Raw genomic sequence first — 19,978 nt, forward strand, 5'->3', positions numbered from 1 at the left:
TCCGGTGAAATGGCAAAGACAATCCTGGGTATCAACCCAGGTAAGCTGAACGCGGAGAAAAACACATTTAACCCCTTTTCTACCCTTACGTGCTGGAGCTCCCATCGTAAGTAGAAATCTTTTTGGGGGTTTTTTTTTTTTTTTTTAATAGGGACTGCAGGACGAAGTCCTGAACCTGATACAACTCTGGTATGGCATCGCTCACTACCTCCCCTTCCAGAGGGGAATCGGAGGAACTATTCAAAAAATTAGTGAGGGGAATCATCTGTAAACTCCAGCATGTCCCCTTTATTTTTGATTCCATTATTAACTCACAGTGCCAAGGCCTTTCTCGGACAGACTGAAAAGTAGAAGACGAGCTTCCACCGAAGTGGGCTCCAGCCAGATAGACCCAGCGACCTGCGGTGGATGTGGTAAAACAGAAAATGACATCTTGTTCCGCGAACCTAACAAGGCTGCAGAACTCTTACCTTTTCACCTTCCACGAACTGCACCGAAAAAGAAAAAAGAACAGTATCAAAATGGTTAAAACGACTGCATCCCACAACAGAATGCGTCACCAACCGTTGTGAGGAAATCCAACTCACGAAGTTAGACCCACCAGTGGTATCCACCGTGAGTGACTGAACAGAGGCCTCCCCACCCAGCGGTACACCGTCCTAGGGAAACACTCCAGTATCTCTCGGAGTCCTCCTTAGCATTCCTTGCCATGTTACAGAGAAGACTCCATATAAGGAACCTCCCACTCTCTTTAGGGTAATACTGTCGGATACTTTTCCGAATATCAACACTCCCCCATGTGCATATAATGCAAATAACGCCAAAGCATAGAAATAAAATATCACTTAGCTTCCTGTGTACGATCCTTTGTGACAGGGCCCCGTGTCGACCAGGAGTTGACTTTCACCGTATTCTATCCGCAGCGGGAAAAGAATAAACATTCGGACTCCTTGTGAGGAACTGCTCTTCACGGCCGACCTAGAGCTTTATCAACAGAGCGACCAGTACATGAGAAAGAATACTTTTATTTCAGTAGTCATTATAAGTCATAATGTAATACACAAATACACACATATCTCATATCTATATATATATATATATATATATATATCCATTAAGTCCACACTCACTGCTGCAGTCCACAACATGGGCGGTGCTCCGTAAAGGGCTCCCAAGAAGTCCAAAATATATCCAGAGAAAGTACAGGCACTCACCACTTCCTTGATGATAAAGACATTTATTGCCACTCACAGGTATGTCTCACATAGAGACGGTCAACAGCATGTCAGCATATCGTGTCGACGTTTCGGCTCCATCTGAGCCTTTTTCAAGACAGAAAAGATCACAGCAGGTACATACCCAGCAGCCCATGGGCTGCTGGGTATGTACCTGCTGTGATCTTTTCTGTCTTGAAAAAGGCTCAGATGGAGCCGAAACGTCGACACGATATGCTGACATGCTGTTGACCGTCTCTATGTAAGACATACCTGTGAGTGGCAATAAATTTCTTTATCATCAAGGAAGTGGTGAGTGCCTGTACTTTCTCTGGATATATATATATATATATATATATATATACAACATACATGTTGGATTGTCCCGAACTTATTGTGTTCTGAATGTGTATGACCATGTACTGAAAACCCCAGTTGTGGATTAAACAGGAAACCTTATAGTCGACAGAAAACCTAGTATTCGTCGACAAACCGGGAGTAGTAACCAGGCAAATAACCCTCTGGCGTACCCCGAGAGGTCCGAGGGGAGTATACCTATATAATCTTTATAACACTCTCCCACACCCACTACCATATCTGTGCTCGAGCTACAGGTCCAAGGAACCGTACCCTACATATACATACAAATATATATATATATATATATATATATATATATATATAATAAATACAGGCATAATGCAGTTACAGCATGTTAAGTTACTCTCAGTAATAACAGTTGGTGCCGACTGGGTCACCCGCATACGACTGTGTCACCCATACAGTGTATACCTTAGACAAGCAAGCCACTACCGACCTGCTGACACTGCATCAACTGCATCAAGGACCAACAGGCGTCGGCGATGCCGACAGCGATCCCCGTTTGTAACAGAGCACTGATGCATGTCGACATATGTCGACTAAAAAGCTATATTCCGACCAGGGAAACACAGGGTATATGCACAACACCCTGTATGAGAAGCCCATTTAACCAACTCAGAGTTATATAGTCTGTATCCACTAACCCTGTGCCCCCCCACGATTGCTTACACTGCTATGGCGGGTACATGTAGGAAAATGGCGCTGAAAGCATCGTGAGGGCTAAGCCCCGCCCCTTCTTGGTGCGCTTCAGCCCGCTATAAATATATATTTCTGTAAACCAGCGGGGGTCCCTATACAGTGTATACACACTGTATAGTACATAAGCACCCTTAAAAAAGTTATACATTGCTGCCCAGGGTGCTCCCCCCCCTGCGCCCTGCATCCTTGTAAGCCGTCGGCGCGGGAGCAAATGGCGCGCAGCGTGCCTCGATATGCTGGCGGGGATATGAGACACGGTGTCGAGGCACCGAAAATGCTTTTATGCCAGCCGTTTAAAGAGACCAGTAACTTGCTGCCCAGGGCGCTCCCCCCCCCAGCGCCCTGCACCCTGAGAGTGCCGTTGGTGTGTGGGAGCACGGAGCACAGCGCTACCGCTGCGATACCTCTGTTACTGAAGTCTTCTGCCGTCACTGAAGTCTTCTGTTCTTCACATACTCACCTGACTTCTTTCTTCTGGCTTCTGTGAGGGGGGTGACGGCGCGGCTCCGGGAACAAGCAGCTAGGCGAACCAAGTGATCGAACCCCCTGGAGCTCATGGTGTCCAGTAGCCTAAGAAGCAGAGCCCTTGAACTAAGAAGAAGTAGGTCTGACTTCTCTCCCCTCAGTCCCACGATGCAGGGAGCCTGTAGCCAGCAGGTCTGCCTGAAAATAAAAAACCTAACATAAAGTCTTTTAGAGAAACTCAGGAGAGCTCCCCTAGTGTGTGTCCAGTCACTCCTGGGCACAAAGTTTAACTGAGGTCTGGGGGAGGGGCATAGAGGGAGGAGCCAGTTCACACACAGTCAAAGTCTTTTTAGTGTGCCCAAGCTCCTGCGGATCCCGTCTATACCCCATGGTCCTTACGGAGTCCCCAGCATCCTCTAGGACGTTTGAGAAATAAGTTTTCTTTAAAATCTTGGTTTCAAGAGCCATACCATTAAATTTAGCTTCTGAACATCCTGACACTCAGGGCAGGATGTACTAAAGTGAAAATGCGGTAAAACCCAATTTTTACCGCATAGATCCGGAAGTACAGCAGTGCATTGCGAAGGACAGCTCTGATCACAAGAGCTGTCCCTAGCAACACTAATCGCATATGTTAGTATATATGCGATTAGTGTCGGCGAGATGTACTTCAACAGGTTGGTACAGTCTGCCATCAATCGGCTCCTGAAACAGCAGATCCTGATGTAGAGGGAGTCTAACTACCAGACCCACTGCCATTTTCACTATATCTGTATACCAAACTCTTTTTGACCAGTTTGGTGCTACTAATATTAACAGAATCTTTTCCTTTTTTATTTTCCTTATGTAACACCCCTTTACCTGGGTTTTCTGGGTAATGGTGTGTATTTAAACTCTTCATGCTTTGCAATGCTTCTCACCTTGTACTTCTCTTGGTATTAGTGCCTCCACCCGAATCTTGATGTGACGTGCTCTTCTGGGAAGTGTTCAGTTTCAGGAACACCAGAGGGAGATTCGGGAAACCCCCTGCCCACCACGTGCTTATACCGCACCCACTACAGGAATATATCACACGGATATGTTGCAAAAGCCACCCTGGCACATTTATTAAAGGGTCTGGAATAGCAATTGCTTTCATACATTTATATACAAAGTACTATAGTAAGATAAATAAAAGAGGACATATACTGAATAGGCATAGAAACATATTGAACAATCAGTAATGCACACACATATCTAAAGGGTGTATAATGCAGTAATAAGAAGAAATTAACATAATACATGAATATGCTTTCTCCTGTCTGTCTGTCTGTCCCTTCCTGAACTTTCCTTTTGTATGCAAATAACACCCTGGCCTTTGCAATCACTGACTGGGTAATGACAACTTAAACAGCAGTATCACAAGGAATTTCACACATACCACACTCAACATTAGACAATACATCCCCCACTATAGTGCACTGTTATTTCAGAGTTCATTATCTTCTGCATGCTATGGCTTGGAGAAAAATGTACTTTAAAGGGTTCCAATTGGCACTTTCAGAAACGCTGGTATTTGTAGTTCCACAAACTGATTCTTGGTGAAATCACACACTTTGTTAGCTAATAATTGTCAGTCTTTAGCAAGAAACATAACACTGTAAACTGTTACTTATCTCACATTCCTCCAAAGTGTGCGTCCCTCTGCAAACTCTCCTCTCCAGGGGTCAAAAAGGAAGGTTTGAAATGCATTATCCTCTGTAGGCCACTTAACTTCATCAGACTGGGGTTCTCCCTCTCAGTAGGGCTCTCTCTGTACAGTCACGTTGACTTCTTCCCCAGTATTCTCCAGTCATTGTCAGCTGCATCTTAGCTATATCCAAGACATGGGGGCAGATGTATTATGCCTGGAGAAGTGATAAATCAGTGTGATAAGTGGAAGGTGATAACGCACCAGCCAATCATTACAGGTTTGATAAATGACAGTTAGGAGCTGATTGGCTGATGCGTTTTCACCTTCCATTAATCACTGCTTTATCACTTCTCCAGGTTTAATACATCTGCCCCATGGTTACTTCTCTCTCCTGGCCCATCTCCTCTTCCACTCCTCTGGACAAAAGCATTCCATTCTCCTCTCCCCCCTCTCAATGCCCTGTTTCCCCACCCCCAGACAGCCTCTGCATGTCTCTCTGTATATCCTCTGAAACCCAAGGCTGTCTGGGAGATGTAGTCTCTAAACACAAAATGGCCGGTGTCCAATTTCACATCTGCTGCCTGTCATAAGGGACTGGTGATCCGTTGACAAAGTGATGAGCCTGTTCCACTCCCTGAAAAGGAATATGTGTTAAACCATTCTGTCTGTTTACACATCCACACATACCCTGACAAGCTCCTACGATGACAGGGGTGGGCCCCAAATAAGGCCAAGGGTAGACCCAGTGAGGGCGAACCACCCTGGGCACTTCAGTGGCCCTTCCTAACTCATCATAAGTAAATATCATAGGGGCCCTAGTGGTGCATCTGGGTTGGCTAATAGCTGGAAGGGCTCCCTCATCTCCCTCTGACACTCTTTCTGGTTGTTCAGCCTCTCCCCCAACAACTCTCTCTTCTGGGTGGTCCTGAGCCTGTCCCTCAGGTGCTCTAACTTCCACCGTTACTTCAGGTACGACCTCCTCCAACCTGCACACCTGTTCTCCTCTTGGTTCTCCTGTAGCTTTTGAATGACAGTCTCATTTTCCATAGTGGGAGAATCATACCCCCATTCATCCTCACTGCATTCTGTCTCTTTATAATCTCTAGCTTCCTCTCTCCTTGTAGGCCTCAATCTTCCTGGCTTCCTCCAGGGCACCCTCTCGGTGGTCTCAACAGCTTGAACGGTTTTTAACCTCACATCTCTCCCAATTGGTAATAGGTGTTGACGGTGATAAGTCTTTATGGGCCCTGTTTGTCCTACAGGCCTTACACGGTAAACGGGTGCCCCAGACATTTTGGCCACCACTTCATAAGGTTCTTCTCTCCATCGATTTGCCAATTTATGCTTTCCTGGTATTCCCAGGTAGCCAAGCAGTACTCTGTCTCCTATCCCTAGTACATTCTCTTTCACTCGACTGTCATATTGAGTCTTGTTTCTCAAACCAGACTTAGTAGAAGCTTCTTGAGCCAACTTGTGAGCATGTCTCAGTTCTTCTCGCAGTCTCTGCACATACTGTAAATGTGTCTCCCCCGAGTGGGAAATCTCCCTTATTCCAAAACAAATGTCTACAGGCAGTCGGGCTTCTCTTCCAAACATAAGGAGGTATGGTGAGTATCCAGTTGACTCATTTTTTGTGCAGTTATATGCATGTACTAACTGACTGATGTGCCTACTCCAGTGTGCCTTCCTGACAGTGCCCAAAGTGTCCATCATGTTGAGAAGGGTTCGATTGAATCTCTCTGGCTGAGGGTCCCCTTGTGGATGGAATGGTGTCGTCCTCGACTTCTGTATCCCGCACAATTCGCAGATCTCTTTTATCAGCCGACTCTCAAAATCTCTTCCTTGATCAGAATGGATCCGGGCAGGAAGTCCATAGTGCACAAAGAATTTCTCCCATAGAATCTTGGCAACAGTTGTGGCTCTTTGATCTTTGGCTGGGTAGGCCTGGGCGTACCGAGTGAAATGATCCGTCATGACCAGAATATGTGCTGTGTTGCTTTCATCTGGCTCTACAGAAAGGAAATCAATACACACCAGCTCTAGTGGCCCATCACTCGAAATGTTTTTCAATGGTGCAGCTCTTTCGGGCAGTGTTTTACGCAGAATGCAAGTCCCACAATTTCTGCAATATTTTTCATTATCAGCCTCCATCCTTGGCAAATAGAACTGATCAGCAATCAACACGCCTGTTTTCTCAACACCTAAGTGCCCATGTTAGTCATGTAGGGCATTCAGTACAGAATCACAATGTTTCTTTGGCAGAACCAACTGTCTTTTCACTGTACCATCTCTGCGGGTGGATTCCCTATAAAGGAGGCCACCTCTGACCATCAGAAACTCTCTTTGCCTGTGCAGTAAGATGGCTTCTTCTGTTTTAAGAGCCTTTGGCTCCAACCTCTCATTGTTCTTTATCATCCAATAGACCGCTCCTAGGGACAGATCTTCTAGCTGATCACTCTTCAGCTGTTTCCAACTGATCCTCTGCAGATCACCATGTTCAAACTGACTCAGCCAGCAATAATGTTTGGGCAGTGCATCTTCTGAAACTCCCAATGCAGTGACACATTCTCTCACAGGCGGCACCACCACTCTTTCTTCATGGCACATACCTCTTACTTTTGGAGCAGGCACTTCAACCCACTCTTCTTCCGGTGATTCAGCATGTCTTCCAGCCAACCTGGACAAAACATCCACATCAATGTTTCCTTTGGCAGGTCGATATTTCAGCATGAAGTCATACACAGCCAAAGCTGCCAGCCATCGATGTCCTGTGGCATCCAACTTTGCTGTAGTCTGGATGTATGTCAACGGATTGTTGTCAGTATGGACTTCAAATGTAGCACCATACAAATGATCATGCAGACGGTCGACAATGGCCCATTTTAATGCCAAGAATTCCAGCTTATGCACAGGGTAATTCTTTTCGCTGGGTGATAGGCCTCGGCGAACATAGTGCACAGGCCTCATCTGGCCTTCTAGTTCTTGGTAAAGTACTCCTCCGAGTCCATCAAATGATGCATCTACATGAAGAATGTACGGATGGTCAGGGTTTGCATAGGCGAGCACTGGAGACTGGGTAAGGCCCTCCTTCAACTTATTGAATGCAGTTTCACACTCTTCTGTCCATCTTTCCCCAAATAGGTCATTAACATGGAGAAAGTGTTTATTTTCTTGTTGGGTCATCCGCCCCTTCACTGGTGGGTACCCTTTGGTTAATTCTGTCAAAGGCTTGGCTAATTTAGAATATCCTGGAACAAATCTTCTGTAGTACCCACAGAACCCCGGAAAAGACTTTGGTTCCTTTAGTTTTGTGGGCTGTGGCCACTCTGCCACAGCTTCTACCTTGGCTGGGTCAGTGGAGATTCCTTCTCTGCTGACAATGTGCCCAACATACTTGACTTGATTCTGGCAAGGTCGACACTTTTCTAAAGATAGCTTTAGCCCTTTACTCTTCAATCGGTCAAGTACTTTGAGCAATCTCTTGTTATGTTCTTGTAGAGTCCTCCCAAAAACGATCAAGCCATCCAGATACACGATTACTTCATGAAAATTCATGTCTCCCACTGTCTCATCCATGCACCTCTGAAAGGTGGCTGGGGCACCTTTTACCCCCTGTGGCATTCTCTTGAACTGAAAGAACCCTTCAGGGCAGATGAAGGCTGTCTTCTCAGCATCTTCCAGACTCATCAGAATCTGGTAGTACCCACTCCTGAGGTCTAGCACAGAGAACCATTTGCTTCCTTGCAGACAGTCAAGTGCCTCATCAACTTTAGGCACCGTGTACTGGTCTGGCACTGTTCACTTATTAAGAGTTCGATAGTCCACACACATCCGGATATCACCATTCTTCTTATGAGCAACAACTTTTGGAGAGGCATAGGGACTTCCTGATTTTTCAATAACATCATTCTCCAGTAGACCTTTCAGATGACTTCTTACATCATACAAATCCGCAGAGGCCAATCTTCGTGACCTTTCTCGAAAAGGTTTTTCATCAGTAAGACAAATCTTTAGCCAGCCCTATGTCCCAATCTCCTAGGGAGAAAACGTCTCTCCTCTCTAACATTTCTTAGATCAGTCTGTCTAGATCGGCTTTCATGGCATCTGTACCTTCAAAGCATGGTTGGAAACTGTCTACAACCAACACACTCTTTTTCTGAGCTTCTTCTGCCTCCTTTTTTCGATAGGTAGCCAGGCATACAGGATGAATGGTGAGCTTCTGGTAATATTCCTTTCCACCCTCCTCTCTGCACCATTGGGCTAGTGTATTGAACAAATGGGCATTGGTTCCTATGATAACTTGCACATCTCTATCCTCTTCTTCTGGATCTGGACACACAAGGGCGACTACTTGCACTTCTTTTTTAATCCCAGCCACTTCTCTTGGGAACTTGAGGTCCACTGTGATGTATCCGAGATACGGATAGCTCTGTTCGCTGAGGCCCCAGATGGTCAGCCCAAACAATGGATGTACCTTGACATCAGACAGATTCTCACGAAACCACTTCTCGAACACAATGGACACCTGAGAACCACTATCCAGTAGAGCCGTACACTTTTGTCCATTCAATAAGGCAGGCAAATGAGGCGCTGGACCGACTAGGCCAGGTGGCAATATATTCCAGGTAGCAGGTGAGTTCCCCACAGCATTGGTGCTAACGTTCTTTAGGGTGCCAGGGTGGGCTCTTCTGGTCCCGCTTTCATGTTTCCCGAAGGCTGTTCAGGTTGTGGGGATTGCTTGTATGATGACCTCTGATGCCATCTGGCTGGACACTGTCTAGCTATATGTCCAGGTCAACCACACTCAAAACATCTTCTGGGGTCACCTCGACTCTCTAGTTGTATTGGAGATGATGGATGCGGAGGCCTTGGGGCCTCTATAGCTGTCTGAAGGGCTAACAGGTGGTCTATCTGTTCCTTCTGCACTTGAAGGATCTTCAGCAACTCCTCCTCTGTTGTACTGGTTTCCTGTTTCAGGCTAACAGTCTTTATCTTCTTGACCACACTGTCTCTAGCTTCAATTATAGCTTCCTCTTGTTTGATTTCATTGATTATCTGGTTGAAAGAAGGAGCTGGCTTTCTAGTAGAGTCTCCCTGGAGCTTCAATGCAACTGGGTCTAAAGAAAATGCTCCTCTTAGTAACTGTCGCATGCGACTCTCATTTACTTCACTGAGGGTCATTCCCCCTTTTTCCACAATGCGGTAAATTAGCTTGTCCAGGCAGTATAGATATTTGGACAATCTCTCCCCTGGCTCTTGGCAGGTGTTTCTTAACTTGTAAAGGAGGTCGGTGGCATCTTCTGATGTTCCAAACTCTCTTTCCAGAGCCGCTAGATAGTTCTGTGCAGTAGCCTAAGGGTCACTCCGACGAGTGGCCTGCACAATCTCCATTGCTGGATCACGTAAACTCTCCACTATCCGTTGTCTCTTTGCAGTCTCAGGACAGTGCCACTCTTCCATGTACTGGATTGCAGTGTCTTTCCACACCTCATAGGCATCTTCTCCAGTTGGAACAGGTTGGACACCTGAGAAAGGTCTCTATCTCCTATATCCACCATCATGCTGGTTTCTTCCCAGTTGCTCCACAAGTTTAGTCATAGCAATCAAAAATAATTGACTCTGCGTGTCAGAGGTTCCATCTAGGCCCAGAGGTGAATCATCTTATCTTTGAATGTCAGGGGACTGTACAATGGGGCTCCTTGTCCTCTCTTCAGTAGGACTTGATTCTTGGCAGCTCTCATCCCCTCACTCGGCTTAAGAGGCAACACTACGCTCCAATGTTTGCTTCCCTCATAGGAAAAGACAGCAGGGATCAATCCTCTCTCCAACACAGCATTGCTCTCTAGCATCACAGCATCATCCCGCTTGCCCAGTACATTTGGCCTCTGCATCCCTGTCCGATCTGCAATTATCTTGGTAACCTGCTCATCTGAAACTTCATGCGGTTCACCGCACAAGACAAAACAGCATTCTGAATCCTTGGATAGTTGTTCACACCAACCATATACTACTTCTGGCTTCAAACTAGCCATGGCGCCCGCCTGGTAAGCAAATTCTGGGTTAGCTGTACAAATCTCAGCAGTGCACTCTACTGTAACACCCCTTTACCTGGGTTTTCTGGGTAATGGTGTGTATTTAAACTCTTCCCGCTTTGCAATGCTTCTCACCTTGTACTTCTCTTCGTATTAGTGCCTCCACCCGAATCTTGACGTGACGTGCTCTTCTGGGAAGTGTTCAATTTCAGGAACACTAGAGGGAGATTCAGGAAACCCCCTGCCCACCACGTGCTTAGACCGCCCCCACTACAGGAATATATCACACGGATATGTTGCAAAAGCCACCCTGGCACATTTATTAATGGGTCTGGAATAGCAATTGCTTTTATGCATTTATATACAAGGTACTATAGTAAGATCAATAAAAGAGGACATATACTAAATAGGCATAGAAACATTGAACAGTCAGTAATGCACACACATATCTAAAGGGTGTATAATGCAGTAATAAGAATAAATTAACATAATACATGAATATGCTTTCTCCTGTCTGTCTGTCTGTCCCTTCCTGAACTTTCCTTTTGTATGCAAATAATACCCTGGCCTTTGCAATCACTGACTGGGTAATGACAACCTAAACAGCAGTATCACAAGGAATTTCACACATACCACACTCAACATTAGACAATACATCCCCCACTATAGTGCACTGTTATTTCAGAGTTCATTATCTTCTGCATGCTGTGGCTTGGAGAAAACTGTACTTTAAAGGGTACCAATTGGCACTTTCAGCAACGCTGGTACTTGTAGTTCCACACACTGATTCTTGGTGAAATCACACACTTTGTTAGCTAATAATTGGCAGTCTTTAGCAAGAAACATAACATTGTAAACTGTTACTTATCTCACATTCCTCCAAAGTGTGCGTCCCTCTGCAAACTCTCCTCTCCAGGGGTCAAAAAGGAAGGTTTGAAATGCATTATCCTCTGTAGGCCACTTAACTTCATCAGACTGGGGTTCTCCCTCTCAGTAGGGCTCTCTCTGTACAGTCACGTTGACTTCTTCCCCAGTACTCATCAGTCATTGTCAGCTGCATCTTAGTTATATCCAAGACATGGTTACTTCTCTCTCCTGGCCCATCTCCTCCTCCACTCCTCTGGACAAAAGCATTCCATTCTCTACTCCCCCCTCTCCATGCCCTGTTTCCCCACCCCCAGACAGCCTCTGCATGTCTCTCTATATATCCTCTGAAACCCAAGGCTGTCTGGGAGATGTAGTCTCTAAACACAAAATGGGCGGTGTCCAATTTCACATCTGCTGCCTGTCATAAGCGCTGGGCGCTACACTTAGAACCTGCTCAATCACTGTTATTGGCGGAAATATGTATGCCAGTTTAAATTTCCATGAAACTATGACTACATATATTAGAATGCTAATGGATCCCTGGTTCTGCAGTGGACCCTGTCCTTCCAAGAGGCCATGAAATCTATATTTGGATGTTTCCATCTCACAACCAGACTGTAGAAAACTTCCGGGTGCAGAAACCATTTACCTGGAAGATTAGTCTGATGACTTAAAAAGTCTGTCTTCCAATTCTCTATCCCCAGAATAAAAATGTTAATATTTCTGGGACCCTGCTCTGTACCCCAGATTTGAAAAGTTTATCTCATAGCCAAGGACCTCCTTGTGATTTATGTATGCTACTGCTGTAGCATTGTCTGAATTCTGTAGAGTTCTTTTCAGGGATCCTGTGATTCTCCTCTCTACAATCCTGTGAATACAGAGAATGGGTTCACTACGATATGCCGGCGGTCGGGCTCCCGGCGACCAGCATACCGGCGCCGGGAGCCCGACCGCCGGCTTACCGACAGTGTAGTGAGCGCAAATGAGCCCATTGCGGGCTCGCTGCGCTCGCCACGCTACGGGCACGGTGGTGCGCTACGCGCGCCACACTATTTTATTCTCCCTCCAGAGGGGTCGTGGCCCCCCACGAGGGAGAATAAGTGTCGGTATGCCGGCTGTCGGGCTCCCGGTGCCGGTATGCTGGTCGCCGGGAGCCCGACCGCCGGCATACTGAAGACCACCCCAGAGGATGGGGACATCTCTCTAGGGCAGAGACGGATCCCCTGAAGGGAAGTCCCCCGGTGGGCCGATGCGCATTTGTTTGTTGAGGCCACTTCTACAAAATTTTCTAGGGCCACTTTCAGTTCCCAATATGCCACTGCCCGACTTTGAAAGAATGTGCAATGGAATATGCCAGCACTACATAAATGTTAATAAATAAATTAATATATAGATGTTACAGCCAAGAATTATAAAACCTCCTCCTGTCACTTGGCCACAGCAGTAGAAATTTGAAACTAATTGTAATACCAAAAGCTATTTATACAATTTTTTTTTACCTGTGGGGTCAGTTTGTTTTACTGTTTTCTGTGGGGGCCAATGTGTTTTATTTTTTTCTTGTGCAATGTTTTTGATCTGTGTTTGCATCTGACTTGCACCATGCATGTATGCATGCACCGTGATGGTGTTCGTACAGAGTCAGACACACACACCAAAAAGTGTATTAAAAATATGTTGGGCTTTCCTGTGTGGTTACAGGGGGTTGGCTAATCAAATGCAGATGTAGCATAGTATGGGCATATTGCTGAAAGTGGTTACATATAGAGACATTGAATTGCTAACATTGGAGGACATACTCAGACGGATGATCTGCAACTAGCACAGGGCTAACGTTAATGGTGCGACTGATGGTGGCATCTAAAGACGCACAAAGCATGATTGTAGCGTCATTGTACACACTGACAGTGGGCATCTCAGTCCTTGCATATTTGGATGCACGGATGTACACCAGGGATGGGCATTGTAGCGTCATTAGCATAAAGTCACAGACACAACTGCAGCGAAGATGTAAGAAAGACTGCAATTGCTTTCAACTCAGAATCAGGCCCTTTGTGGAGGAATCCCACACCCTCAACAGACTTCACCCCTACAATAGACCCCGCCCCATTAGGGCTGCTTCCATATATTTCCCGAGCTGGTTTTGCATCTCAATCCGCCCCTGCTCTGGTTTATTTCTATTACTGGGTCCACCTGAGTGACAGTAGCCAGAGATGGGCCCAGATGTGACAGCAGCCCCCAATTCCTTTTTTCTTTTTTTTTCAAATAAATATGTTTTTTTAAGTACATAGATCATGGTGAACAGCAGGCACCAAGACAATCAGAATCTCAACAACAGAGGTAGTGAATAAAGTTAGATCCATACAAGATCAAACAAAATCATGATCCATTTTTAAACCATAATACAGATAACAAGGAAGGAATATTCCAGCATACACAACTGTGAGGTAGGCCAGAAAAAGGATAGAAAGATAACAAATTGAAGAGAATTTTAAAGATGTAGAGGAAAGGGAAAAGAAAGAGAAAGCGAAAGAGAGAATCTCTGGGATGGGTCCTCATGCTAAAATAGAAGTAAATCAATACATATAAGATAGAGATGAGCAGTTCGGATTCCACGGAATCCGAGCTACTCCGAACAATGGGAATCCGAGCGCACCCGAGCCGCAGCTCAGCTATTCCCACCAGACTCTGATTCCATATTGAGGTCAAACGTCATCTTCCCGCCGTCGGATTCTCAAGGGACTTGGATTCCATGTAAGGTGCTGCGGCCGGGACTCTGCGCCATTTCACTCAATGCATGCTGCTGTTTGCTGTGCTACACTCTGCTGTTTAGGCTGTGCTGTAGCCATTCATACTAATTGAGGCTGTGCAGTAGTGACTGACTGTATATATAGGGGCACACTGGACTATAATCTGCTGTGCTGTGTCCATCCAGACTCCAGACTAATTGTGGCTATGCAGTTTAGTGAATGACTGTATAGGGGCACATTGGGCTATACTCTGCTGTGCTGTGTCCATCTAGACTCTAGACTAATTGTAGCTGTGCAGTAGAGTGACAGATTGTATAGGGGCACACTGGGCTATACTCTGCTGTTCTGTGTTTATTCAGGCTCCAGACTAATTGTGGATATGTAGTTTAGTGACTGACTGTATAGGGGCACACTGGGCTATACTCTGCTGTGCTGTGTCCATCTAGACTCCAGACTAATTGTGGGTGTACAGTATAGCAACTGTGTATAGGGACCAGCTGTACTATGCTGTAAATTGTACTGTATGGTGTGCTGTGTTCACGCGCATCTATAAGGCCTGTGATTCCACACAGTGATCTGCGAACAGCAAGTTAAAATTAAAAATACAAATATATATACTGTGTGTGTATATATATATATATATATATATATATATATAGCAATTGTTTGTGTTTGTACTGTTTCACTACAGCACTTTATCCTAGTGCAGTGTCTTCATGTATATCTATAAGCCCTGTGATTCCTTGCATTGATCTGCGAACTGCATTTTAAAAAAAACAGGAAAATATAACTATAGTAAAGTTCTATTGTTTGTACTATTTGTTTTGCTGTACCATAGTGCGTTTTCTTCACGTGCATCTAACCTGGGGATTCGCCCACTTTGAAAGGAGCTGCAAGTTATAACAAAAAATAAATCATTAAGTTCTATTGTTCATACAATTTGGTGCGCTGTACCCTAGTGCACTTTCTTCACGTGCATCAAACCTTGTGATTCATGCAGTTTGAAAGGAGCTGCAAGGTATAAAAAAAAAAACATTGTAAAGTTCTATTGTTTGTACTATTTGGTGCGCTGTACTCTGATGCTCTTTCTTCACGTGTCTCTGTAAACCCTGGGATTCACTCAGTTTTAAAGGAGCTGCAAGTTATAAACAAAAAAAATAATATATATATATATATATATATATATATATATATACAGTGTGCATATTACATATATACTTACAGTGGGGCAAAAAAAGTATTTGGACAGCCACCAATTGTGCAAGTTGACCCACTTAAAAAGATGAGAGAGGTCTGTAATTTCCATCATAGGTACACTTCAACTGTGAGAGACAGAATCTGAAAAAAAATCTAGGAGATCACATTGTATGATTTTTAAGCAATTTATTTGTATGTTCTTGTGGAAAATAAATTTTTGGACAATCAAAAAGTTTTACTCAATACTTTGGCAATTACAGAGGTCAAACGTTTTTTCTGTAGTTCTTGACAAGGTTTGCACACACTGTAGCAGGTATTTTGGCCCACTCTTCCACGCAGGTCTTCTCTATATCTGTCATGTTTTGGGGCTGTCGCTGGGCAACACGGACTTTCAACTCCCTCCACAGATTTTCTATTGGGTTGAGGTCTGGAGACTGGCTAGGCCACTCCAGGGCCTTGAAATGCTTCTTATGAAGCCACTCCTTAGTTGCCCGGGTGGAGTGTTTGGGGTCATTGTCATGCTGGAAGACCCAGCCATGTTCCATCTTCAATGCTCTTACTAAGAGAAGGAGGTTTTTGCCCAAAATCTCACGATACATGACCCCGTTCATCCTCTCCTTAATACGGATCAGTTGTCCTGTCCCCTTTGCAGAAAAGCAGCCCCAAAGCATAATGTTTCCACCCCCATGCTTCACAGTGGGTATGGTGTTCTTGGGATGCCATTCATCATTCTTCTCCCTCCAAACACGGCGAGTGGAGTTTGATTTTGCTCTCATCTCACCACATTACATTCTTCCAGTCCTCCTCTGGATCATCCAGATGGTCACTGGCAAACTTTAGACGGGCCTGGACATGTGCTGGCTTAAGCAGGGGGACCTTTCTGGCGCTGCAGGATTTCAATCCATGACGACGTAGTGTGTTACTAATGGTAACCTTTGTGACTGTGGGCCCAGCTCTCTTGAGGTCATTGACCAGGTCCCCTCGTGTAGTTCTGGGCTGATTCCTCACTGTTCTCAAGATCATTGATACCCCACAAGGTGAGATCTTGCATGGAGCCCCAGGTCAAGGGAGATTGTCAGTGATCTTGTATTTCTTCCAATTTTTTATAATTGCGCCAACAGTTGATCTCTGCTCCCCAAGCTGCTTGTCGAGTAGTTCATCCCAGCCTTCTGCAGCTCTACAATTTTATCCCTGGTGTCCTTAGACAGCTCTCTGGTCTTGGCCATGGTGGAGAGGTAGCAGTCTGACTGTTTGAGGGTGTGGACAGGTGTCTTTTATACAGATAACCAGTTTAAACAGGTGCCATTAATACAGGTAACGAGTGGGGGATAGAAGAGCTTCTTAAAGAAGAAGTAACAGGTCTGTGAGAGCCAGAAATCTTGCTGCTTGGTAGGTGTCCAAATATTTATTTTCCACAAGAATATACAAGTAAATTATTTAAAAATCATACAATGTGATTTCCTGGTTTTTTGTTTATTTTCAGATTCTGTCTCTCACAGTTGAAGTGTACCTATGATGGAAATTACAGACCTCTCTCATCTTTTTAAGTGGGTCAACTTGCACAATCGGTGGCTGTCCAAATACTTTTTTGCCCCACTGTATGTGTGTGTGTATATATATATACATATATATATATATATACACATATATATATATACATATATATATATATATATATAGTAAAGCTCTATTGTTTGTACTATTTGTTTCACTGTACCCTAATGCGCTTTCTTCATATGCTTTTAACCCTGTGATTCACGCAGTTTCCCTGTCACTGGAGGGCTTGGTTTGTTAAACTGTGCATGTCCTTTTTAATAAGGGAGGGTGGGAAGTGACCAAGAACATTTCCATCTTGCATCACCGTTCATTTTCCCCACTGCTGTGTGTCAGTGTTTCATAGATATGCTATAAACTGCCGTGTGTTTGCGCCGCTGCTCTGTCACTTAGTAAACCAGCCAGCTTGCTGCAGACTTTGGCCTAAAGTGTATGAAAACATCGCCTCTGCCTGATTGACAGGCAGAGGCGGTCGCTGGGCAGGAGGGGGCAGGCCGGCAGTGGTTGGCCGCCATCTTAGTGGCGCGGTCCGGACAACGCAGGCATGCCCAGACCATGCGGGGGGTGGGCCGCGGCGGCTGCATGACGTTACACGCAGCCGCTGTGACCCGAACAGCGATGTGTAGTGTCACGTCCAGGAGCGGCGGCAGTTACCGCTCAGGTGTCTGGCGGGTAGCGGCGGTGCTGGGCTGCTGCGACTGGTCCGTGTGCGGTGGTGAGGGGATGCTGTGGCGGGTCCGCTCGTCATAGCCGGAGGCTGCTGCAGCGGGCTTGCTGGCACTAGGGAGCAGCATCCGGAGAGGCCAGGGGGAGTTCTGGTGGTAAACACTAAAATGTGTCTGCTGCACAGGGGCGGCCATGTTGGAGACCAAAGCTTTGAACCTATTGCACAGGCTCATTCTGTCCAGCCAATCCAGGGAGATCTCTCCTCTTAAAAGGAAGCTGGTTCAGGTTATGAGTGCCAGTGCTTCAAGTTACTACTTAGGTGTAGGATCTCCAGCCCTGTGCTCCCAGGATACTTCGGTACCTTGGCTACTCTCCAGCTTTGTTCTGCCTCGGTCTTTCTGATTGCAGCAGTCCTGCCGTCCCTAACCTGATACCATCTGAGAGGGGCGTACTCGGTAATCTTGATTCTTCAAGGATCTTGGTCGTCGACAGTTGCCCCGTTCTTCAGCCTCGTTATCCAAGCCACAGCTCACCATTCACAGTCCTTCATCTTCAGTGTTCTTCAACCTCGTCTTTCAAACCACAGTTTATCATCTTCAGTGTTCTTCAACCTCGTCTTTCAAACCACAGTTCATTATCTTCAAGTGTTCTTCAGCCTCGTTATCCAAGCCACAGCTCACCGTTCACAGTCCTTCATCTTCAGTGTTCTTCAACCTCGTCTTTCAAACCACAGTTCATTATCTCCAAGTGTTCTTCAGCCTCGTTATCCAAGCCACAGCTCACCGTTCGCATTCCTTTATCTTCAGTGCTCTTCAGCCTCGTTATTCAAGCCACAGCCCACAGTCTTCAGTTTTCCAAGTTACAGATTACCACCTGCCATTCATTATTTACAGTGATTATCCCATCTCGGTAGCCTCCACTTCCATTGTTCCTGACCCATGAGTAGGAATTACATCCAGTCACCTCGTCTTCTTCCCTCGCAAGTGTCCGCGTCCTCAGGCAAACCTCAGTCGCCGGATCCTCATTTCCAGCCGAGCGTGACATTAATCACTGACCCCATGGATCTGACCGGTGATCAGGCTTCGGGAGGCGACACTACCGCGGATATTCTGTCACGTCTGAGTAAACAGGAGACCGTACAATCTCAAATTGTGCAGTTCATGCAAAGTATGTCAGATCGCCTTGATTCTCTCCATGCAGCTATGGCAGCACCCCAAGCGTCCGTGCCTGCTCCCATAGTTGCATCCCCAGCTGCAACTCCATCTGTGTCAATCTCACTGCCTCGATTGCATCTGCCATCGCCTAGTAAATTCGATGGGAATCCAAAACAATGCCGCGGGTTTCTTAACCAGTGTGAAATCCAGTTCGAATTGCAGTCTGCCAACTTTCCATCTGCCCGGACCAAGATAGCATATATAATTTCCCTTCTAACCGGTCAGCCTTTGGAATGGGCTTCACCCTTGTGGGAAAGAACAGATCCCGTCCTCTCAAACTATTCTGAATTTGTGTCAACGTTTCGTAAGATTTTCGACGAGCCGGGCAGGACCACTTCCGCCTCCTTGGAGATCCTGTGTTTACAATACACATATGATGGTGAGCTGCTCAATCAGATTGTAATTTCACTCAGGTGCTAAAAGGGAGGGGTAATTCTGTGGAAGAAAAAACTATTTGTGTTCCCTAATGCACACTGAGTGAAAAATAATAATAATACGACATAATAATCAGATAATACGGAGATCTTAGTTGCGTATATCTGCAGATATAGGGTTAAGCCCCCAGGCCAATCGACAAGGCTTTTCCATCACTGGGGGTCCCTAATACTAGGTATGGGTCCGGGGTGCAGGACCCCATCACGTCGGCACAGGTCGTCTACCCTAGGTTAGCACACAGGTGAAAATTAATAAGGGTTAATAAGAAGCACAGAAGTGGTGTGATTAAAATAATACAAAAATATATACAAAGTGATAGGGAAAATCATAAGTGTTAATAAAGTGTTAGGGTGTGCCGACAGGAAGCCGCCCAGCTGCGTTTATGTCAGGGGACTCAGTCCATCAGCCAGTACGTGATTCAATTCCGTAACCTCTCCTCAGAACTAGGCTGGAACGAAGAAGCACTTATCGCAGCTTTCTGGAATAGTCTTTCCGATAAGATCAAGGATGACCTGGTAACTCAGGACGTTCCTGATAAACTGGATAGGTTAATTTCTTTGTGCAACAAACTGGATCTAAGGTACAGAGAACGCTGCTTGGAGAAAGCAAAGTCAGACCGACCCAAGACACGAGTCTATCCTCCACCCGGACCATCATCTCCAATAACGGAGGAACCCATGCAGATCAATCGTTCACGCCTTTCCAATGAGGAACGCCAGGGACGGAGACAAGGAAACCTAAGTATGTATTGTGGCGCATCGGATCACTTCGTTAAGTTCTGCAGTCAACGTCCGAGAAACGTCCGCCCCTAGCATGTGCCGGAGAGGTTAAGCTA

Source organism: Pseudophryne corroboree, chromosome 6 (assembly GCF_028390025.1).
Source record: "Pseudophryne corroboree isolate aPseCor3 chromosome 6, aPseCor3.hap2, whole genome shotgun sequence".
Lineage (NCBI taxonomy): Eukaryota > Metazoa > Chordata > Amphibia > Anura > Myobatrachidae > Pseudophryne > Pseudophryne corroboree.